We start from the raw sequence: 25747 nt of genomic DNA, 5'->3' as shown, positions 1-25747 counted from the left end.
AAAAGCTGCTGCAGTGTCAAGAATAGATTAAGTGTTTAGTCATGATTGTTGGAATATTTCCAACAATGCACAAATCACAGAATTTCTTATAATGAATGAGCTATATTGGAGAAAATAAAGGTTCTTTTAAAGTGAATTTCAACCATCAGAGGGATACTCGTGTTGGTCTGAGTGATACTTATTGAATGTAAAATATCACTTCTAAAAGCCAATGCGCATGTAAAGTATGTTGGTTATTTAGGACTAAATAGTATTTCTGCTTCTCCTTATAATGATGATAAATATTACCTGGACTTAGGTCTCCTCATCTCCACTCTCACTGGGGATTACAAATACAATCAGATTCATTCTGGGACTTCTGCCCTTTGCAGTGCAGACGCAGGTAATTGCAATCAGTTTGTACAAAATTGCAAAGTCAATTGCTCGCTTCAAGGGTTCTTTGGTAACTCCGTAAAGTCTTCAGTTCACAGAACCAGGACTTGATTGGAGAACCAATTTATTTCCTTCTATGTAGAGAGAAAAAGAGCCACAATAAGTAGATCATTATTCCACCATGGAAAAAAGCTACCGCCTTGACTTAAACCCAAAAGCCAATAATGAGGATGGAGATCAGAAAGATGTATATTGTGAACTTATGAATGATACTGTATATAGCTCACATTATGACTTTCAACCCCAAGCATTTCTTTGTGCTCGTGACTTCCCTAGAAAACCTCAATTAAACAGAGGATTTATTATTCTGGTACAAGAATGGCAAAGTGTATTCTTCATAGACACTTTAAAATGTAAATGACTTCTTAACGCTGTTCTTTTCACTTGGAGAGTTTAATAGTGTGAAGAAAAACACTGCCTTATTTCCATACAGCAGAAGAAAATAAATCCTGCTGCTGCTTTATTCTCTTCACCCTGCGGAAAGACGACTATGTGCCATTGCCCTTGACCTATTAATGCAAAACAATGACAATATTCTGAATTAAAATCCTGATGTTGGAGGGCATAAAATACCATAATATACCAATATAATTCCCGCACAATACACTATTTCCAACCTTAAAGAAGCCGGTTAGAACAGTTTTGTGCAGTCTGCCCTGGATTGTGTTAAGGATTAAAGAGGACGTTTGACACGTTTTTTGATGTGGCTCAATGCTGAAAGAATCCCCAGATCCCTTTTCAAAGCAATTCTCCAAAAAATCTTTATTGGGTATTGGAAAATAGTTTTTTTCATCTGTATTTCTCACAGTGGGGATTCGGAGTCAACAGAGAACTACTGACTGCAGACAGACACTGTAGACATGCTATACCACGTTGACTCTAATATACTGCATGTATCTATTGAAACTCTACCTATAGTGTCATCTTTTATTTATATTAGTACTCTACAATGATATTCAATTAAATGTACCTCACAGTGTTTTACGATTTTGAAATAGAAGTCTTCATATCAGCCATACAGTATATCATGGTCGAACACACACAGTGAGCAGTGATGGCAGTGCATAATTTCTCTGCACTGTCACGGGGGTGTTGTCAAATTCAATGACCATTTTACCCATCCCATATTGTTGTCTTGTGTTTAGAATAAATTGTTACTCTTTAAACTGTAAACCTTTTTTATTGTAGCGTTTTAGCCTTAAGCTTAAAGATCACCTATTATGCAAAATCCATTTTTTCATGTATTTTATACATAAACATGTGCCCCCTCTGTGTACAGAGATTCTGAAAGTTTAAGAAACAAATATTTGCTCTCTTTTTTTCTTGATCCATTTATATAAAACCTGTCTGAAAATGAGCTGATCAGATTTTGGCCACTTTGTGATGTCATAACGATTTTTTGGCTTGTGTAACCATTAGCCAATCACCAACCAAGGTAACCCCCTTACCACCTGAATCTCCTCCTAGAGCACCATTGTGATATTTTTAACCAAATATCTCTCAGAGGGGCGTGGGGAGTGGCTCCTTATTTTCTTCTAAGTAACAGACAGAGAATCAGCACTTTGGAAACAGGGCTGAAACAGAGGGGATTATGGGATGCTGCAATGCATGATCTGTTTGGTATTTGGAGCCAAACACTTCAGAGACATGTTTTGTATATATCTGACACCTATAATATATTGATGAAAAACAGTATCATAGGGGACCTTTAATGTCCACTGTCTCCAAGTGCAGCCTCACATAACAAGTAGACTTTTTGCTGTTTGATGCCCAGTGATTTTCATTTGAGTTTTCTCATTTCCTCTTTTGCATCAGTTTGTCTCCTTTGTATTCCAGACGTACATTTCTATGAGAGGGTTGAGTCTAAAGAGAGAAGTAGATTCTGATTCTGAATTGTGTCTACAGTTTTGCAGGATTGGTCTGGCTAACCACTGGGAATAATCAAAGCCTATCCTAGGGTAGAAAACAACGCTGTCTGAAAAGCTCAGCAGGATCATCACTTTGAGTCCTTATCTCTCACAGAGAGGGAGAAAAAGGTAGATGGAGGTATTTATCTCTGAGAGGATTTCTGCTTTGATACTCCTGGGCAATAAATCTGTCCCCAGTCTTCAAAGAGACAATACAGTATGTGTGGAACATATTCTGTCAGCAGGAAGCCTAAAAACCTTCATACAGGCTTTGTCTGTCACACCCACTTAGTATCTTTAATTGTTTCCCTGATCACAGAAAAAGTAAGTGAGATTCTACGAACCATTACCCTCATTGTTGTATTCAGGAATGATCCTGGACAGGTATTTTAGTAATGTCAGGAGGAGAGAGGAAGCATTATCGCAAATCAATCATTTCCATTCTTTCTAAACAGATTCACTTTTCAGGGAACAAAGGAAAGGAGAGCCGATCGCAGGTTTGGCACACAATGGGATGAAGGGCAGATATTCAAGAAACACACATTAGCTTTAGGTTAGCTAATTACTTTTCAAATTGACCCATTTATCTTAATCTGAAAGGCTTCTAGATAAGACCACTATATTACTTAGCAGTGCTGAAAACCTTTTGTTATGGGTGGACAATGCATGGATCTACTTTTACTGTGAAAACATATTAAACTTGTATGAGATTAAAGCATAAGGAGTTGTAAACTGTCAACAATGGGCACATAACATTACAGCTTTACATCATGTCCAACTGTGTCAAGCTTTTAAATATACTGTGTAAATGTAGATTTTTAAACATATCTTGTGTCGAAAATCCTCTTAATGTGTGTTACAAATGTAACACTAAATGGAAGTTGTGCACAGTCTTTTTTTGTACCTTTTTCTAAGGCACATTCTCTCTGCCTCCAGTCTTTGTAATAAGCCAGGTTTAACTTTACAATCCCAACTATCGTGTGTTTAATTTCAGGGAAAAATCAAACCTGTCACAAATAGCACACATTCATTTTGATCATTAGAAAATGTATTACTCTTCATTTATTTATCAGAAGCCAGTCGATACTAAGTTGTTCAGACATGATAACAAACTGAATATGTTGTAAATGTAATTGGACATTGAGGATGATCAGGAAAAGTCTGCTGAAGCTTCATTGCCACAGCACTCTGAACATGTACATCCATTATTTCCCTGTGGTGCTGATACATTATTACAGTAACACACAAATAACAATGAGCAGAAACAAATCTGCACCTACAGAAGCGCTAGAGCTCCGGTTTAGAGCCGGCCTGGAGCTTGACATGAACCGTGCCAATTGTGGAGACAGGCTCATTAAAGGCTGCCTCCCCTTGTGTGACAGGCTCTGAAACATATGGCTGCTATCTCCTCTCCAGCCAACCCAGATGCAATAAGTCAAAGAATGAGAGCGCTGGCAGAGACACCTGACAAATGACGGTGTGTACCTGCCTCACATCCTATAGCAGCATCTCTTTGGAAGAGTAATGTCCAGAGGAATCAATTTCCTGCAATGAATCTCAGCCCAGACAAAAATCTGCAATTTGTTTATGTGAATATGTGTACACACATGGTCTGACACAAAGTCAACCATAGACGGACAAAGAATTGAATATGTGCAACAGATGTCAGTCAGATTATGCCATTCAATAAAACATGTCTACTGATATATCACTGAAAATATATTTGTTATTCAAAAGCCAAATAGTGGTAGATCGGACATCTTTATTATTGTGCTTTGGCTCAATGCCTTACATTTGTTGACACACAATATTCTCAGTTAATGTTTCCCTAAGGCTCCATTTAAATGGAATTGACTCAACACCAAAAAAAGTTTACGCCCAAGCAAACTCTTAGGATCACATTGTCGGGAAGCTTCAAATTAAATATAGAAATATGTCTGAAATTAAAAATCTAAAAGTCTCCTCTAACATGTGATAAGATTGAAAGCCACAGAACACTACTAAATGGAACTGGAGATGAGTGTTATTTTAATTGCTGTACAGACGTAGAGAATGAACTTTAATGGTTAGTCTTAAAGAAATGTGTCCAAGAACAGACAAATCTCATCTCCTGAATGCGATTGTGTGAACTGTTCGAAAGCTACAAAAGCTTGAGGTGCAAACGGTTAAATATGTTGTTATATGCTTAACACTGGTACAAGAATACCACTTGTTCTTTAAAATAAAAATAAATAGCCACAGTTACCAAGTCTCCTTTTATAAACTAGCAATGAAACTTCAGTAGGTCTTAATATTGTATGCACAGAAAAACACCATATTGCCCTTTCATGTTTTTCATTCTCCTGAGAACTTTGTTCAACGTGACCTTCTCTATTAATTGGTTCTATTTATTCTGACAAAGAAATCCACACAGAATGAGTGTTCTAAAATAGTTTGAGGCAAACTAAGCTTACTAACCTTGTGTCTCATTTGATTATACTACAGGCCTTTTTATGGCAGTCTTTTAGACACAAATATTACAGTGATATTACATGTGGTGTGAAACAACACCATTGCTCACTTACTTTAGAAGGTAACTTATGCCCATACTGTAGTATTTGCATTATGCACATTTGGCAGCTGTTAGTCATAAAAGTCAGCAGATATGGTCAAATAAATGAACAAAATAAAAAAGCTCGATATTTTTTTATGATCTCCACATTTATACCTACATCTTCATGTAGGGGCTCTCAGCTGTAAAATGGAGCATTTATAACACCTCATTGACCCTCGAAATGCTTTTGCTTCTAAAGGGCCATTTTAACCGTCCTTCATATACCTTATGTCACGGATCCTTGAGCCTCGAAATGACCCCCAACCTGGGAAAAATTCCAATGAAAATATTCTTATAACACACTTCTTTAAACTGGAACATACTATATGAATGAGACTATGTATGATACTCACCTTGCCTATTCTCCTCTGGAGTCTAAGGGTATTTTCTCGATTTTTAGATGTTTTCTTAAATCACCTTTTTTAAATGTATTTCTTCTAACATGGTGTTATGGAAATCTAGGACCCAAACACGGCTGGAGAGTACAAGTCAAGTGATCAAAACAAATAAATGGTGAATCGAGAAGCTGTCTTTTGGTTATTTATTTGAAGCTTCAAATACACGATACAATAATATAATGTCACAAGTCGGACAGAGTATAAGATAGTCTGCGCGAGAGTGCGCAGAACAATGAAGAAGCAGAGATTATATAAGAAAAGAGTGGGAATGTTATAACTCTTGTGTTCACACGGTCAGATTGTTTATGAGACACCCAGTGGCCTTGAGCAGATAGCATAACGGTTCTTGTGTGACTCCCAGTCGGCTAAAACAGCTGTGGCCTTGCAGAGCCTGGGAATAATCCATAAGAGAATATTATAATAATAATAATAATAATAATAATAGAAAGCACATCAGGAAATAAGAAGCATTTGGTTTAAGCATATGAAAGATATAATAAGGATGATATATTAGAAAAATGTCCACTACATTCTCCCCTTTTGATCATACTTGATCAATAAAAAAAAACAAATGATAGGATAGACTGATATAACACATCAATGAATACACTCCATCGCTGGTTTAAGTAAACACATCACAAATATATCATAGAAAACTGGCTGTTTTTGTGGAGGACAGACTCCAATATAATGTAAGCATAAGAGAGGATAAGAGAAGAGGGTATGCATGATTATATTGATAAATCGGAATCAGACTCTTCTGATTCTAGCTGATCTATCTCACTGTGGCGCAAAGGATTGTCGTGTAATGGAATAGCAGTATACTGAACGAAAGCTGAGGATACCATGCTGGAAACGCACTTCTTCAGTATTGGGATAATCAAACGGGTACAACTGATTAATAGGCCAAAAATGATCGCTTTCATGTCGGCTAACAGGTTGTTAAGATGCAGCACAGTGTCAGTGATGTTCTTGGTGGCGTCGGGAATGTAAGTGCAACAGGAGTCACCGATCACATGACACAAGCCACCCGTAACTGCACGTGTTCCGTAGGATACGAGTACAACCAGTAGTAGTGCCTAGGAAAAAATAAGGTGGTGTAAGAGACGTTTTGTGGTACACTCTCTGGATGCAGTGGCTGTGTTTCATCCCTCTCAAATGACTAGGGTGCACATGGCTGACGGGTTGGTACTTTGCGTATGTGGTGTCAAGCGTGGATGCACGCAAAGAGGAGTTAGACCGATTACTGCATGGTGGGGGAAGCTGCCTAGCATAACGCCACTCGGTTACGCTGTCTTCACCCTTGATGGGCCTTGTCAGAGCCATAAACGCACAGAGGTGTTCAACCTGGGTCAGAGAGCGCGGACGAACTGGCACGGACATTGATGAGTCCTGGGGGAAAAGGGTGCATGCATAACATGACCCATTTTGTCCTGCGGCCTGCAAGAATGAACTCAGAGTGTGCCACCAGACGTTACCGGTGATCCCATTACTGGTCTGACCCACATCAATGTTGCTATGGTCGCCTATGTATAGATTAAATGTAGATGTACCTATGGATGTCAACAGTGGCGTCAAAGGTTGCTTACGCTTTTCCGGGGTCTGAGTTTTGGGCGCGATGTCTATGTAAAATGTGCCACACGGGTCGGCGCCGGATACATACATACAGACAACAAAATAAAATAAATGTGGTTCGCCCTGCTTTCCCCATGTACCTCTTAGATACCTCGATTTTGGCTGACATGCTGTATGCTGAAATGGATACATAAAATATAGGACTAGTCCTAACACAACTATCATGGCAAGTATGCAGAGGAACCATTCTATGATTGTCCAGGCTCTCCAGTAGTATTCACATTGCTCACGGTTGCGTTGTCGTCTCTCCAGGCGAGCCCTCATCACGAGGGGGAAATGTTCCATGGTGTGTGTGAGTGTATTCTCTCGGTCGATTTCGTGACACGGACAGTCAGACTTCGCACACTGATAACACAAACGAGGAACCAGAGAGCATATGAAACCGCTCAGCTGGCACTCGCTCGTGACACCTTGTGTGTAGTGTGTTTTGGTATATGTAGTGCAAGTGTGGTGCTGGTGGTGACTCGGACACGTCACTTGTTGTCATCTGTTGGTGACTCGGACACGTCACTTGTTGTCATCTGTTTGTTGGTGACTTGGACATGTCACTTGTTGTCATCTGTTGGTGACTTGGACATGTCACTTGTTGTCATCTCTGTTGGTGACTTGGACACGTCACTTGTTGTCGTCTCCTTCTACCGTTTCTCCTTTCCTGTGACTACGACCTTGCAGTGGCTGGCGTGGACCCATATAGCTCTCTCGGCGACCTTGACCGCTGTCTGGGTGACGAGACGCACCTGGTAGGGATCTTGCCAACGATTGGATTTACAGCTCTTTCTCCGGAAATCCTTGATCAGCACGAAGTGGACCAGTGGCAGTCGCTAATGTCCCAGACATTTTTTCCCTCATTCCGCTAAGTTGACACATGGGTGGGATCATGTGTCAAAAGGAGGGATGTTAGAGTCTATCAATCAGGAGTGGTTCACAAGGGGGTTCACAGTAACAGCTCAAAAGGATTTCAAATGGGCTGAGTTGACTCCGTGTTCTTTTCCGCATCCTCATGTACATCAGCACAATGGGCAGAGCTTGGGTCCATGACAGACCTGTGTCTGCACAGCATTTTGCTAGTTTGTAGAACTGTTCTACCAGAATCTTGCATAATGCAGATTAGGCATGCTTCACAGTGCTTTTGAGCTGTTACTGTGAACCCCCTTGTGAACCACTCCTGATTGATAGACTCTAACATCCCTCCTTTTGACACATGATCCCACCCATGTGTCAACTTAGCGGAATGAGGGAAAAAATATCTGGGAAGACATGGATTGGAATTTGGGCCAACCCAGGTGCTGGATTTTGGGTCGAAAACAGCCCCAGCAGCCTTCCATTGAGCCTTCTCAACTGGCGTAGCTAGCTGCTGCATGGAAGTTAGTGATGACATTTGTGTGTGTGCGTGTGTGCGTGAGTGTGTGCGTGTGTGCGTGAGTGTGCGTGAGGTGCGAGAGGAGTCAGAGCAGCTGCCTTTGCGGCTGAGTCAGCAGACGCATTTCCTAGGGAAACTGGGTCTGTACTGCTTGCGTGTGCGGCACATTTACAGACTGCAACCTCAGATGGGAGAAAAATGGCGTCTAGTAAGCCTGCAACCAGTACATGGTTAAGTACTGGTTTGCCATCAGATTTCAGAAATGGTCTACACTTCCAAATAGCCCCAAAATCGTGTACTACCCCGAAAGCATATCGTGAGTCAGTGTAAATAGTCACGGTTTTGCCTTCTGCAAACGTGCAGGCTTCAGTTAGTGCGATGAGCTCTGCTGCCTGTGCTGATAGGTGACATGGAAGCGGTCCAGAACGGAGTACAGCAGAATCTGAAACAACAGAAAAACCCACCCGATTAGTGCCCCATTGGTCGCGAGAGGCAGACCCATCAACATACAAAATGAGGTCAGCGTTGGTCAGAGAAACGTCTTTTAAGTCCAAACAATAAAAACCTGTCTGTCTTTTAAGTCCGGTCTAGGTGTGCACACCATGGAAAGTACGTCAACCGTCTTCAGGCAATGTTCAAACTAAATGAAGTCTCTCCTTTTGAAACATCATGTGTTGAAATAAACACCTGCAGTTCAAAAATAAAAAATGAATTGCCTAATATTTTTTGTTGTGGAATCAATTAATTTCTTTCTTTAAAGGCAAAAAACATGAAAAAGCTAAGAGAAAAACCCTATTGAATACAATATTATTTGGAGCAACTTAATTTATAAATGGTTGTCAACTTAAAAACATGTGTTCATGTTCAACATGTGGTAATTAAGTACATACAATTTAAGATTATATTTAAATCATACGGTAAAACAAGTTGGAACTTTGGAGTAATCAACTTAAAAACTTGTGTTTATGCTACCAATTATTAAATAAGTGGTAATTGAAAACACCTCTGATTGTAGAGGAAAAGCCTTCTCCCCTAACCCAAATAACTTTGTTGCTTTAACAACATTTCCATAGAAGTTGTCTTAACTCAATAACCATCGATGCAACCTATTGCCTTGATTTGATTGGGCCTATATAAAAACCAATCAGCAAATAACTTTTCAATACATTATTGATTACTATTTTTGAGGTCCTTTTAGGTTGGAAGTGAACATAAGTCATAGGTACATGGTGTACTTTTCCTTCACTACATGTATGTAATACCTTTAGTTACTTCACAGATGTGGATGAATGATGTGAAATATAATCAAGTGTTAAATCAGACTTTAGTTCCACCTGGAGTAAATCCACAAGCTACCCTGCAGTATACAAAGTACTTCAGACTAGCTGCACCTTCACCAGCTCTGAGAACACTTTCATGATCAATTATTATAAAACATATATATATTATTCTGAAATGGACCAATCTGCACAACGACTACTTTTACTGTCTTTAATTTCACTATATTCTGATAATACTTTTCTACTTTGACTTGAGGAACATTTTGAATGCAGGACTGTTACTGTAACACTCAGGTACTTCTACTTTTACTCAAGTACAAGATCTGAGTACTTATAATTTCAATACAAGATCTGAGTATTTATTCCTTTACTCAAGTACAATATCTGAGTACTTCTAATTTCACTACAATATCTGAGTACTTATTCCACTTCTGGTAGTATATTAGTCTGAATTGTAGCTACAAAATCACACAGAGCTGCATAAAAATAGAATAATATGTACACGTGTGTACAATGATTTGTAGGTAATTTTGACTACTCAAGACACCTCACTTATACATCTTCAAAGTATTGGCTTTCAGAATATTAAACTTGTTTCGGCAAATTCAGATGATAAAATACAACTTTGAAGCTTGTAACGGCATAATTACAAGCAGAGAACGGACTAATGTAACATCACAGCAAGCATAACAACAGCCGTGTGTTATGAACACATACGCAAGAATGACATCATCTGTCGCTTAGTGACAGGTTTTGGCAGAGCAGCCAATGATGCAATACGCTGATCTGAAAGCGCTTTCCCCTCTCCTAAAATGACATGACCCAAAAATGTAACTGTTCTTTGTACATATTGGACTTTTTTACCATTTAGCCTTAACACAAACGTGTGAATGTGTAAGGTTTACCATTATATTCAAATGTGAACAAAAATTGACTGTCTTTGTGTACCGGAACACTGGAAAAAAAATGCATTTGAGACATCTATGGCAGTAAATATGTTGCAGAGGCTGGAACTTGGGAAATAATCAGATAAGAATTCAGCTGCATTTACATCGTAAATCCTGGACAAATCTCCACTCGTCAGGAGGTTTGTCTCTGATCTTTTTGACAGGAAACACTGGAATCGTTACACGGAATAATGACCCCTTGTTTAAGCAGAGAGGTAAACACTGGCCGAATGCCATCAACAGCTTCACGTTTAAATGGGTACGGTACGGAACGTGAACATTAAACCTACGTCATATCTGTGAGCTGCCCAGAGTGAGTATGGCACATCTGAAAGCGCGGCAGGAAGCTCAGAGATATGAGAATTACCTTATCCTCAACCAACAGCAATGTGCGCAGAACGGCTACGTTCGTGCACATTTTCATTTGATACACGTCACGTGACATAGAGTACATGACATATTTTGTGTGTGTAGGTGCCCAATCAGTGACTGACTCCCAATCTTTAACGATTGGACCCAAATCCCTCCATCTATCAGTGGGCCCCCTGGCTAGTGAAATGTGTGGACCGCCCCTGGGATTTGACACAGCTGGTTGTGTCTTGTGTGTGTGTGTGTGTGAGTCTAACAGAGATAGCGCTACCCAGCGAATTCCAATACATTTTTAAATATGAGCTCATCATTCACACATTCTAACAGAAAAACTCTCATCATAGCATCTACATGGATCCTTCAACCACGTTAGCAGTACAATGCAAAATGAGAAGCCTCCACACAGCAGGTGGAAAAACACGTTGACCAGTCAAACGCAACAACTCCTGAGAATCAGGATATGTCAGCAGCCCATTGATACACATTCACCAGTTCTTTATCATCAAATGACACTTTTTTTTTGAACCATCGTAGGAGATGGCTGTCGGACTTTAAGACCCTCATTTGTGGAAAAATGAGGTCCAAGCCGAACCGGAGAATCAGATCTCTGCCCAGTAAATGTATTGGGCAGACAGATGATAAAATAACTGTTTTTTACTGATGTGGGAAATGGATTACTGTCAACACCGTTATCTCCACTCTGAAGTGGTACAGAAACTTCTCCTTTACAGTTACCCAGCACATGAATAAATCTATCACTAAATTTGCATTCAGGCAAATCTGCCTTTTTTTTACCACAGAATGTGTAGCCCCAGAATCAACCAAAAATGTGTGGGACATTTCTTAATGCAAACATTCACTGTCATATTTCAAATATGTACCCTATTTAACTACAGACATGTTCTCTAATTCTTCTAATCTAGTGTGTGTCACTTCCCTGGTTAGATGCTGCTGGCATGGGTTCCGTCTCCCCCGACCGAATTCCTTCCTCCTCCACTCCCTCCCTCGACTGTCAGTTTGAAGAATTGTCTTTGTTGTGGTCCGATTTATCCGATCAAAAGTTCTTTTTCTGCTTCTCGTGTGGGCATTCAGCGATCCGATGACCCGTCTGTCCGCAGTTAAAACAGCGATTGTAGTTATTGCGGTCTTTTCCCCGTCCTCTGCCTTTTCCTCCCCGGCCTCGGAAACCCCCTCCTCTGCCCTGGCCATCACTTTGGGTCCAGGTGGTTGTAATAGCCTGGACCATGGTCAGCTGGCCGGGGAAAGGGGAGCATGTAGTTATTCCTTTTTGGAGGTGTTCTTTTCTGTAGAGTTCAGTTTTCTTCGCGTCTCTTTTCTTTTTCTCTCTCTTGTCATGGATATTTTCCAGTCCTGCTTCTTCTTCTTCATCTTCTTTTCTCTGTCTCTCTTCGTCTCTTTCCCCTCTCTGTATGTCCTGCTGTGCAGCTGCTCCAGCGGCGGGTGGTATGTTGACCTCTGGTCCAGCAGCAGCAGCCCCTCCAGCAGCCTCCTCAGCAGGTAGCAGACGGGGGGAGGAAGGGGGGAATGGGGAACTTAGGTGAGGGAGAGGGTCCCGCACGCCTGAAAACAGAGGATAAAGGGAAGCATGTGGTTTATATTGTGGAGGTAACACAAAACACTTTTTATCTTCCTCTTCAGTCTTATCCTCAGCCTGTATCTTTTGTATTGCCGCGGCCAATTGCCTTCTTTCACGGCACTCTGCTTCGTCCTCCCAGTATTTTAAACACTTTCTATGAGTGTCCAGTTTTTCCAAGTCTTTTACTTTAATTGTACTCTTCTTTTTCATCCCATCTCCATACTCTTGTAATTTATCTCCCAGGTTTTTGATTTTTAATTTACTCAAAGAACCTCCCTTAGGAAATCCGAACATTTCCGTCCATATATTTAATTTAGACAGACTTTCTTCACCATATTTTGCTCGCATGACATCTACAATCGGACCCTCAGGAGGCTGTACACACCCCCTCCCCTGCTTTGCTCCCATAACAAAGTCTTTTAAAGTGTTACCAAAACACTCCGTGTTACCAAAACACTATTTTTCATCCGTCGATGCCAGATATTCCAAATATCTCTGTTTCGAGCAGTCCCTCTCATAAATGTCATGGAGTTTAATTACGTTTAACTTTAAACAATTTAGACTTTGTACATCTCACCCAGTATTGAAAGCCCCTTTTAGTTCGTTGGATCTCGTGAAGTCAATCGGTTCCACCCCTCGCGCTGGTCCCCTCGTCCCGTACGGTTTTTGTCGGGGTAGAGGAGGACCCAAAGATCCCGGAGCTAGCAGCCACCAGCGTCCAGAGGTGTTCCCAATCGAACATACAGAGATCCTGCCGACAACGCCACTTGTTATGGAAATCTAGGACCCAAACACGGCTGGAGAGTACAAGTCAAGTGATCAAAACAAATAAATGGTGAATCGAGAAAAGCTGTCTTTTGGTTATTTATTTGAAGCTTCAAATACACGATACAATAATATAATGTCACAAGTCGGACAGAGTATAAGATAGTCTGCGCGAGAGTGCGCAGAACAATGAAGAAGCAGAGATTATATAAGAAAAGAGTGGGAATGTTATAACTCTTGTGTTCACACGGTCAGATTGTTTATGAGACACCCAGTGGCCTTGAGCAGATAGCATAACGGTTCTTGTATGACTCCCAGTCGGCTAAAACAGCTGTGGCCTTGCAGAGCCTGGGAATAATCCATAAGAGAATATTATAATAATAATAATAATAATAATAATAATAATAATAATAATAATAGAAAGCACATCAGGAAATAAGAAGCATTTGGTTTAAGCATATGAAAGATATAATAAGGATGATATATTAGAAAAATTTCCACTACAATGGCACCCCATGTGTTACACATCAAAATGTTCAGAAAAATCTCTGGTATTGCTATATATGCATATTATTCACCTTAGAGCACTGTTTGATGAGATAAGTAGCTCAAAAGCTTAACATTTGACATCCGATTTTCAGAAAATCTTCAAAACTCTTGTGAAAACACAAATTTACTCATGTGATCGAATTGTTTTGGTGTTTAGATTTGGTTACCAAAGTCCTAGGATCACAAAAGCAGTGAAATATTTGAATTACACTGTATACAAATGTGTAATTCATGTCTAAAATAAAAAAAAAAAAATTCGAATTTTGAGTAAAATAGGTGTTTATCACTCTACTTCCACCACAGCAGGGACTGAGATACATTAGGACTGAATAATGACTTCATATTACATACCAAGGTTCATGTGATGTGTACAAATACAAATTGAGCATTCAACCTTTTTTTTTCAACCAACAATTTATTATAAATATGTTTTTTTCAACCAACTATTTATATAAATATAAGAAACTGGAAAATCTAACTATTTACAATATTGAACATCAGAACTTTCAACCAACTATTCATTATAAATGTCAAGAGAGTGTCAATGTCTTTTTCTGTCTTCCAAGACAGTGGGTCTGGCTGCTGTGTAGGTGGAGGTGATGGTGCATGTGCTGCTGTGGAGGTGGGGTGTACAAGTGCTATACAAGACCTCCACGACACCTCCTTGCTGGCTGGGTTGAAGGTGATGGCTGTGGTCGAGCCTTTGTGCTGAGGTGTATCTTGACCTGGTGGCAGAGGTAGATGGAGGTGGAGGCAGCTGTAGTGATGCTGGTCTGCTGGTCCTTGGTGGTGATGGCTTTGGTGAAGGCCCTTGAGCCACAGACCTGGGGGCCGGCACAGATGGATGTTGTGGCTGCTGGATAAACGCCGCCTGTGGGCCACTAGGCCCAGACAGCTGTGAAACCTCTCTGTAAAACAAATTAAAATGTAGGACAATAATTACAACTAATTGTATTGAAATAAAGTTCAAGTAAAATGTTGCTCAAGCACAAATAACAATGCACACATAAAAATAAAGTTTGGGAGGTTGGAGAAGGAGTCTCTCACACACACACACACACACACACACACACACACACACACACACACACACACACACACACACACACACACACACACACACACACACACACACACACACACACACACACACACACACACACACACACACACACACACACACACACACACACCACACACACACACACACACACACACACACACACACACACACACACACACACACAGGCATTTCCAGTTACTTTACATTCAGTATAAAATCACAGACACACAAATACATAGGCTACATCTGATTACAAAGTCTCATCTGTACAGGACGGTAAAATAATAACAGGCACACATATATACATAAATCTATGACAAAGTCTCATCTGTACAGAACAGTATGATAAAATAATCGATGGCAAAAACATGTCACTGTAAATGTCTCTGTTGTGGGATGAATAAATGATTAATTTAATCATCTACACATGTAATCTCACTTTTACACACCAAAATAACGTTAACACAGAGTAAACGTTTGCTAATGGAGTCTATTTTGTCCCAATAAAAAGTTCATGACTATCGATAAAAAATATATATCAATAAACCTATTGTTCATTTTCGCAGTATTCCCCACACATTGCCAGTACACTATTACTGTAATATTTACACCTACCCATGTCCAAATGGATCCTTGTTGTTGTCTTTGTATTCTTCTTCTTCAGAAGAGTGGAAGACTTCAGGTTCTGAGGCTCTATCTTCACTGCTGCTAGCGAAACAAATCTCTAGCGAAGTCGGCAACTGTAAAAAAAAATGTTTTCTCTGTCTCTCTCTCTCTCCTCACAGACGAAAACTATAGGTTACTTACGTAACCCCAGTGCTATGAGTAACATGAAGTGAGATGTCTCACTATGGGATGCGCCTCATCGCGGAGCAAACGGAAGCATCAATCTCATTACGCCAATCCTGATTGGCTGGTGATTTTGACGTCAACGTCAGGGAATCACCCCCTATAAGTAGCTTGCGCCACGACGCATGCGTCATTCAAAATAAGCACCTCTTCTCGCTTCACCATAGCAAGGAGGGCCGTCTGGTGAGACATCTCACTTCATGTTACTCTGAGACCTCATAAGTAACCTATAGTTCTCATTCATAACACTCCGTTCGATGTCTCACTATGGGAAATTGTAGCTCCCGTATTGCCAGACGAGCTTATCTCGAAAATCACCGATCAACCAGAACTTAACAGGTAGAGTCCCGACTCAACAAGGTGCCCAGCACTGCTCGGGCCACGCTTGGAGCGGAGACGTCTAGCCTGTAAAAGCGGACAAAAGTGAGCGGCGAGGACCAGCTCGCCGCTGCACAGATGTCTTGGATGGAAACACCCTTGAACAAAGCCCAGGATGTAGCCAGGCCCCGAGTCGAGTGAGCCCGCAGACCCGAAGGTGCTTGCAAACTCTGACTCGTATAGGCCAAAGCAATTGCCTCCACAATCCAGTGGGAGAGCTGTTGCTTAGTAACAGGCTTGCCCTTGTGAGGGTTAGCCCAGGACACAAAGAGTTGGTCATTAAGACGAAGCTCCTTTGATCTGTCCATATAGGTGCGTAAAGCACGGACTGGACACAACAGATCCTGCTGCTGTTCCCCGGAGGAAACCAGCGGCGGAGGAAATGCCTCAATGTCAATTGGGGTACACGAACTAACCACCTTTGGTGTAAAGGCAGGGTTGGGCTTCAACAACACTCTCGTTTGCCCTGGGGCGAACTGAGTGCATGAAGGATGTACAGACAGCGCATGAATATCACTGACCCGCTTGGCGGATGCCAGGGCCAGTAACAGCACTGTCTTGAGTGACAGATGTTTCATGTCAGCTCCTTCCAGGGGTTCAAATGGGGTCATTTTGAGCCCATTTAAAACCACTGCCAAGTCCCATAAGGGCACCAGCGACCTGGAGACAGGGAGGAGCCTGCGAGCTCCCTTCATAAAACGGCAGACCAAAGGATGTTGGCTAGCCGTCTTACCCTCAAAGCCCACATGGCATGCAGCAATAGCAGCCAGGTACACATTGATAGTGGAGAAAGCTCTGTGTTTATCGATCAAGTCCTGTAGAGATGATAAAATCACCCCGACAGGACATTGAAAGGAGATGTGTCCTTCTTGAAGGCACCACTCCTCAAACACCCCCCACTTACAGTCATAAAGAGACCTGGTGGAGGAAGCTCTCACACTCTGAATAGTGTTTATCACCTTCTGAGGGAGTCCCACTGTATTCAGATTGTACCACTCACGGGTCAGGCCCATAGTGCCCCGCGCTCTGGGCGTGGGTGAAGGATCGCCCCCCCACCTGAGACAATCTGTCCCTGCGTAGTGGGGGCTGCCATGGCTGCCCGCACAACAGCTGATATATCTCCGCCAGCCCGTACGTTGCGCGCAAGGGCGGAGCCATCAGGATAAGTGTGTGGCGTTGCTCCTTCACTCTGGCCAGAGTTGGGGGTATCAGAGCCAGGGGTGGGAACTCGTACAGAAGACCCGGAGGTCAATCGTGTACGAGTGCGTCCACTCCTAACAGTGCGTTTTTAAATCGTGCATTAAAGAGAACAGCTGTCATTGAGCATTTTCTCTTTATGCGAACAGATTTAACGCGGCTCTGCCGTAACGCACCCACAGCGGACTCACGATCCTTGGATGTGGAGTCCAGTCTGCATAGAGTGGTGCAACTCTGGACAGTAGTTCTGTCCCGAGGTACATTACTCCCGGTACATGCGTCGCTCTCAGAGAGAGGAGACGTCTGCCGCTCCAAGGGATCAGTTTGTGTGCCAGTGTGTGTGACTGGAGACAACGCAACCTCCCTTGGCGGTTCATACACGATACTGTGGTCGTGTTGTCTGTCCTCACGAGGACATGGTGTCCTCTGAGAGAAGGCAGAAAGCGTTTTAGGGTGGGGAACACCGCTAAAAGCTCTGGGTGATTTACGTGCGCCCGCTGGAGGTCTCTGCTGAATACAGATAGCCCGAGAAGCGAGGGGGGGTGACGGTGACTTGGAGTCTGTAGCTCCGTGTAACTGTCTTGAGAAACCCAAGCAGATGTCGTGGGCATCTCCCGCTGTATGCTCCTTAGAGCCAGCTGAGATGTCACGTCTCTTCACCTCTGAGTCTCTATTTGTTGTGTTATGGGGCCCTCCAGTGTCTGAGCACTGTGGTGCCCCATTTCGACAATCCCCACCGACACAGCGCATGCGTGTGGCGGAGGTGCCCTTACAGCTCCAGCCGGCACTGCGCATGCGCGTGACGGTGGTGCCTTCACGACCCCAGCCGGCACTGTGCATGCGCTGGATGCATTAGCGGAAAATGTTTCATGACAGAAAAATCAATAAGTGTTCATGCGGACTTGAGGATGGTGTTGAGGCATCTCTCGAGGCGGCGGGAACACATTTAGAGCTGGGGAACCGTATACTTCCAGCTCTGTCACAGAGGGGAGAAGGGGGGGCTGTCACGCCGCTCTCTTCTTCTTCGACTGCTGGCCGAAATTCTGGGTTGGCTGCGCCTGGGCTGCAGCCGGAACCGGAGATTTTCTAGGCCAGCTCGCCCTCGTCCCCTGCCTGGGCTGGGGACTCGGGGCGGACTGCGACCTCTGCGTTTTCAGTATTTTGAACCGAGCAGGGTTCGGGGCAGCTTGGGCGAAGGGCTGCCACGAAGGCAGTGGCTGGGCCCTTCGAGGGAGGCAGAGGTGGAGGGCCTCGTCCTCCTTCTTTTTCGACTCGCATCTCCTCTGCATGGAGGCAAGAGCGGAGCCGAAAATCCCCTCGGGAACGATGGGCATGTCAAGCACATCCTCCTTTTCCCGGTCTGGGAGGTTGGTGAGGTTGAGCCATCTAGCTCTTTCCTGCACCACCATGATCCCCATTGTTTTGCCCGTGGCCTGGACGGCGCAGCGTTGGACACGGAGACAAATGTCTGTGACCGCGGCCAACTCGTCCAGAACGGCCGGTCCAGGATTACTCGACATATCCTCACAGAGCTCCGCTTGGTATGCGGTTAGCAGTGAGGAAACGTTCAGAGCCCTGGCGGACAACGCTGCGGCTCTGGAAACGGTCCACCTTCGCTGGCAGTGTGGGGTTCCTGCTTGGTGACGGGCCCATCCTCGGTAGGAGGTGGGCTGCCACCAGCAGTTCCATCGGCGGTATGCGGAGCAGGCCGAGCCTCTCCATACCGTCGCAGTCTAGGGAGGAGGCACCCTGGATTGGGGCCTTGTTGCTAAAGGGTCGGTCCCTCCACGAGACCGACACCTCATCCAACATCTCCGGGAAGACCGGGAGGAGTTGCCTCCTTGTCCTCGTTGCTTGGGGAGAATGTTTCCCCTCGTAACGGGACCTGGCGGTCTCCTTGGCCATTTCGGGCCACGGGATGTCTAGCCTGGACGCAGCGTGCGGACATGCGGCCTGCAGGTCCATGCTCAGACAGGGCGAAGCTGGTGTGCTATCGCCCGGGAGAGCAGCCATCGCTCCCGGCTTTGCCGTTTGAGCCGATGACATGAAGATATCTTCTTCTTGCTCATCCGAATCAGACGGGAGGGACTCAGAGGTGTCCTCTTCGTCCTCCATGTAGTCTAATTCCAGGACATCCTCCGCGGGCGAGACCATGGTGAGCTCCCGCCGGGTGAGGCGTGGGGCTCCGGTCCCGCGTCTCTGGCCGCCACCGGGTCCCGGCCTGACACGGCGTGGGATCCCGGTTCCGCAGCTGCCGCTGTTAGTGAGCCCCAGACCGACACAGTGAGGGGCTCAGTCTCTGCGGCGGACGCCCCCGTGTCTTGATTGCCAAACGGCGAATCAGTGGACATGAGGGAGTCCTGTTCCAACAAGCTAGCTTGGTGTGCTAGCCGTTGGTAGAGGCTCTTTCGGGTGAAATGGGCACAATGCCCGCACGAGCCAGGGTTGTCGATAGCCTCCTGGGCGTGTTCCAGCCCGAGGCAGGACGAGCAGACCTGGTGTGAGTCTGTGCCTGCTATCTTCAACCCGCTGCCGCGTGACCGAGCCTCCGAGTCCCTGACTCCTCTGGTGTGAGGGGGAGAGGCATCCATCTTGTTCGCCTCGTGGCGTGGAGAGGACACGCTCGTAACAGGTACGTTGTTGAGAGAAAAGTGTTACCAACCCGTCCTTAATCCAAAGAATATTGACTGGTGTGTCAATATACTTCTAATCCTTTTCTCCTCCGTGAGAGAGAAAAAGAAAAGCGTCCTCGCTACCGTGGTGTCGGTAGTAAGGGGAAGCTAGCTAGCAACAGGTGCGTAGCTATAGCTTGAGAAAAATCAAAACCTTACCTTACTTTCCGGGGAAAGAAACGGCGAGGTCGATTTTAATACCAACTGGCGTTAGTATTACCGTCTTCTTGCGAAGCAGAAGGAGTAGCCGGCGAGCGCCCGTCCACCGAAATGTTTTGGATTTGGGTTCAGTCTGTGGACTGTTAAGCTTGTCCGGCTACTGTAGAGATGTGCTCTGAAGCGAGAAGAGGTGTTTGAATGACGCATGCGTCGTGGCGCAAGCTACTTATAGGGGGTGATTCCCTGACGTTGACGTCAAGATCACCAGCCAATCAGGATTGGCGTAATGAGATTGATGCTTCTGTTTGCTCCGCGATGAGGATCATCCCATAGTGAGACATCGAACGGAGTGTTATGAATGAGAACTGATGGGAGACACGTGGTTTATATATTTTTTACTTGGTGGGTAGGCCCTTAGTGATTTCTCGATGTCCATTGGTCATTTCAGACCATGATGGCTGCCGGCCGAGATCTCCTTGACAGACACACGAATCCACCAATCCCACACAGTGTAATGTCAAGCTGCTTTGAGAGGCCATATTGGCTGCTGTGCCCTGGTTACAGTCTCACAGGAGATACCGCTGGAAAGCTACTCTTCCAGCGATTCCGCGGATATCTGAATCATATTTCTACTCCTTATAATCGAAAATATATGATTAAGTAAAATTATGCGCACCTGGACGCGCCGGCGCGTCCACCGACTCCAGAGGGTTAATAAGACATTAATCATGTGTAGGAGCTGTGAAGGGTTAAGCTGCTGCAGCAGTGCGCTGTCTGTATTTCATTTCCATTAAAGCAGTCTCCCTCTAGCTGTATCGAGTGTCTGCTGCTCAGGATGTGGTGCAACAATTAATCCTCAGATTGATTCACTTCCTATTGAATTGCCCCCAAACTAAAGCTGTAATTCAACCTGTCCTTGTTAATCCGAGACTCTGCCTCACTCACACAACTTTTAAAAAGGGAACGAGACATATAGCAACTCTTTATCCATCGATTTCAACTCAATTGAAATCCGTTTTGTGGTACGGCGCAGAGTAACCGACATGCTAGTAGCAGTTAGGTGTATTCAGTTAGATGTTCTTTGTTTAAGGAGGGAGCTGTAAACTGAACTCAAATATTGACACTCGAAACAGATTTAAGTGTAATATTTATTTAGTATTAGCGCTCCAGAACTGTCAGATAGAAAGTTCAATACCACTTACAGTATGTGTGTCTGTTAAATACTGTGTAACTAACTAAAAAGTCATATATTTCTTCTTGTGTAAAAAGTAGCCTACAAGTTGAGGTTTCACTGGGGGTTATGGGCTGGACTATTTTCCAGGAGGTTGTTTTCTTTTTCTTTGTACCAATATAACAGAAAATATACTACTTTTAAATTAATGAAGTTAAGATGTACCAGTAGTTGGAATTTGTTATCTTTGAAGCCAGATTAGCTGTTTCCCTCGGTTTCCAGTCGTTATGCTAAGCCAAGCTAATCATCATCTGGCTCCAGTCTCATATTTATGGCGCATATACAATTTAAAAATATATATTATTTCTATTTATGGTTGTTTCTAAATGTAGTACTTGAAGCAGTACATCAAAAATAAATTCAAGAAGATATAGAAATAATATTGAAATTGAGAATGGTGCAAGGGACACAATGTCAGGAATGTCTTCTCGAAGAAATAAGTAAACTATATACATTTAAAATATAGTTAAATAAAACAGAATGTTAATTAAATACTGTGCAGTACAGGTAATAATGCTTATGGTAATATATAAATATGTGGACTGTAAACAGATGTTTGTCAGTCTAATTGCCTGTTGGATAAAACTGTCTCCGAGTCTCGTGGTCTTGGTCCTGATGCAGCAGTATCGTCTGCAAGATTGCAGCAGGCAGTACAGTTTGATACTGTTTACCTTTTGTTTGTAATATTTCGGGTGATGAACAATACAACACCTGCAGTAGCCGTACAGAGTGTCTGCTGCTGACACGTAGAAGTGATTAGCAGTGGAGGAGCTGCCTTTCAATCCTCCCTTTGTTTGAAACTGAAAGGGATCCAAGGAGCAGTGAAAGATAATGTGATGACAATGTTCAAGGTGAAGTAAACAATCACATGTCTTTTTTTCTATTAAGGCAACACATATTGAGCTGGTTTTCAGCTCTCTAGCTGTGGGATTTAAAGTGTGCTGCAGTCTTGGATTGCCTCTGATCACGTTTCCACTGCTAAAGTGTTGGAGCAGAATTTTTCAGAGTGAGATTTCATACCACTGAGGAAGATAATATATTTATATTAAAAGGCTCTCAAGTGCAATCAATCTTTCCTTGGGGACATGAAAAAGAAGCTTAATAAGTTTTATCAGCAGCAGCTTTGTGTGCCCCATAGAGGTGCAGTTCATTATGATTATAGTGCAGCACTATAGGGCTCAAGGGGCCACTTTGAAATGGTGAGAACAAATATTTCACAACTGGGACATTTGTGTGGGGTTCAGACGGCCAGATAGTTTAAACCACTGACTTCTGGGGACAGTAGTGCAACATGAGAAGGTAACAATACTAATCCGCTTCAAAGGCAGTGTGCTTGTCACAAGTCCTTTTTATAATCTCGCTCTCCCAGTCAGAAAGTGCCGGAGGGGAAACTACTAGCTGCACTTTGATCTTGCCAGGTATATCACTTTTGAGCTTCTGAAGCAAATGAGGAAAACATTGTCATTCAACAAGCAAGCTTAGCTGCAAGGCCTGTCAATTAATATAAATAGCTGGAAGCCAAAACTGCAATGCAAGAGGTTGATAATTATATATCTTCCTTGTTTGTATTATCCTTGTGTTTGGCAAAGATTTAAAAGAAAACATGTTTTTGCCAAGGGTAAATCTGAACTGTCTGAACTCTACTTTTCTCAAAGAAACTGTCAGATGAAATGTATTCATGAAATGGAATAAAAAGGAAATTAATATATATATTATCAAAACATTAGATGGATAGCTCCAATGCAGCATTTATGTCCTGTGCATCAGAGGTGAGAAATATGTAATGTACTATTCATAACAACCCTCATCTTCCTCAGCATTTCCTTGATTTTTAATGTGCAATGCTTTAATAAGTTGTCTCCTTGTCTCCTTTGTCTCCCTACGGTCCAGGAAAAGCTTTTAAGAATTACAAGATCTTCATTACCGCAGACTCATAACTTTGTAAGCAGGTAATCCTCAGCAGAGGTCAATGTAGTACTTTTAAAATATCACCTGCGTCCGGTTCTACCTGTTAGTTAAGAGATGACAGCTCGTGTTGATTCTGAGAACATATTTCTCTGTGATTGGTGTAACCATCTATGGCTTTTCTTTAGCAACAATCCTCTTCTCAGCCAGTCACTGCTCGGACATTATTGAGAGTTATGGTATCTCACCCTAAGATTGTAGCCTTGAGGCAACCATTTATAAAAGGTACTCTTACATCCTGCGAGGTGTCCGTCAGATAAAGAACTGCAGTAGAGCCACAGCTTTACAGAGTTTCCATCACTGTAACAATAAAGAGCTTTTTGGATTATTCTAGTGGGGATACTAAATAAAGCATGTGCTATAAATAATGTGTTAACAGCCTCAACCAATTGAAGAGGAACACAACACTGGCATTGAAGTGACATTCCCCAACCACGCTGTAACCTGAAAATGAGCAGGAGAGGCTGTGAGAACATTAACAGCTCATTCTGCCCGTGATAATGAGAGCCCGCTGAGTCAATCAGCACAAAGATAACATGCCGGGGGGCGGCTCCTGTGGAGGCACCCTGTGACTACTGAGCCTCAAACCCTATACTGCGGAGTTGTTGACTTATTTAAATGAGATGGATGTTCCTTTCATGCCACATAGCAGTCCTCAGACATTTGCACGATGGTTTGAGACGCTCTTTGGGGTGTTTTGTTCACATGCTCGCATTCTGGGTACAATTTGGAGTCATTTCCTGCTGCTGTTTGCACAGCGAAGCGCTTCAGAAGGTTGTGTTGGAAAGCTTACAGTAGGCTATATCCGTCTTATTGAGAGGGAGCTAGGTAATGTTACTGCCTTAACTCTCACTTAAATATTAAATGGTTTTTGAATGCAGGACATTACATTTGTCAAAATGTGTGATAAAGCTCTGGTTCTTGACAATAATGAATTTTACAATTACAGCCACTGTAGACTCCCTAATATATGCTAACCGACAATTTAAAACATTTTAATTTGAAATATTATCAATAAATAGCTGCTTATTTCACTAACCCTAACCCAAAGAGTCTTCAGCAATGGACAGATTATAAGACGACATGTCCCAGGACACAGACATGTAAATGCCCCATCCCTCCTGCATAGGAAGCCAGACTGAAACAAATACAAACGAATATCCCTCATGTAGTTTTCTAATATGTCTTTAGTCATTTTGTGTCTTTGTAGCCCCTTGTGTCTTTATGGTTGTTTTGCGTAAAGATTGCATCTCCTTGTAATTTAGTGTCTTTTTTCTGTTGCTAAGCATCTTTCTGCAGTCTTTTTTGCATCCCATTTTAGTTATAATTGGCCTCTTTTTAGTAACTTTGCAGCATATTTCCTATTTCCTTGCAGTCTTCATGCAGCAGTCATTTTCTGTCTCCTTGTAGTCGACCATTTGATGGGTAGGAGTTTTCCAATTGCTCTCTCTCTCTTCGGACCACTAGAGTTAAATGAAAATCATTTATCCATGTCTTCCCTCAGGTACCAATAAATAAAGATATTTGAACTTTAGTTTTGCGCTTGGGATCATAGCTATAATGTTTTTATTGTTACTGGAAATCTCTCTTGAAGATCCTGTTTTATTTTACAGTTCTGATGCGGCACATATCAATGTGCAAAGCTCATATAAGAGTGATGAGGATACAATAGGAGACAACTAACTGTGAACATGAGACGCATCAGTCTCTGATCAATAATGAGCTTATGACAGTGATGGACTGCAGGAATTGCAGAGAAATTGGAGAGACAAATGGTCCGGAGCTCAAAATACACAGCCCCACCCTGTTTCAAGGTCACTGCTTTGTAGCTTAATGTGAAATTACTGTTGCTGCCAGGAAGATTTACTAAAGTGAATTTGACCCAATAAAGGTTCACAAGTTACAAATGATTTTTTACATGTAGTTCATAGCTTGTTGCTAGTTGTATAAAACATGCGAGAATCTTTTGTGTTTTTGGTTCTTATTCAAACGGTGGCCATATTCATTTATATCAAGCTGCTTAAAAACATTTGATGGCAGATATAGCAGTAAAAGAGTCAAGCAAAGAAAAGTCCTCAATTTGCAACTCCAGTTGTAGATTAAGATCGGTTCACTCAGCCCGCATTTATAGTACAACTTGAGTAATGAATCAATATCTGATGGGCCATGTTGCACACTCAAAGTGCTGCTATTTGCCTTCCTATAGTACTACAGTATATTGCTACTAATTGTTTTACAATACTAAATGAAGTGCTTCATTTGTTTACAGTGCTGGAGGCCAGGATGGGTGGTTGGTGGAGAAACCTCAGGACTGTGTCCAGAGACCAGGATTTGCATTCTGCAGAAACACTTTGGTTAAGGTTAGTGAAAGATGGTGGCTGTGGTTGAATGTTAATAGGCA

General features: G+C 42.8%; 1 long non-coding RNA gene across 1 annotated transcript in view; it reads left to right on the top strand.

Moving 5' to 3' along the window:
- LOC117447956 (uncharacterized) overlaps positions 1-25747 on the top strand; it is a 103003-nt gene that overhangs the window by 49385 nt on the left and 27871 nt on the right. The window contains exon 3 of the long non-coding RNA XR_004552301.2: positions 25616-25706. This is a non-coding gene — a long non-coding RNA (uncharacterized lncRNA). The remainder of the gene's footprint in view (positions 1-25615; positions 25707-25747) is intronic.

Source organism: Pseudochaenichthys georgianus, chromosome 6, assembly GCF_902827115.2.
Source record: "Pseudochaenichthys georgianus chromosome 6, fPseGeo1.2, whole genome shotgun sequence".
NCBI lineage: Eukaryota > Metazoa > Chordata > Actinopteri > Perciformes > Channichthyidae > Pseudochaenichthys > Pseudochaenichthys georgianus.
Note: the sequence above shows the minus strand (reverse complement) of the source record. Positions and strands in the feature narration are given on the sequence as shown.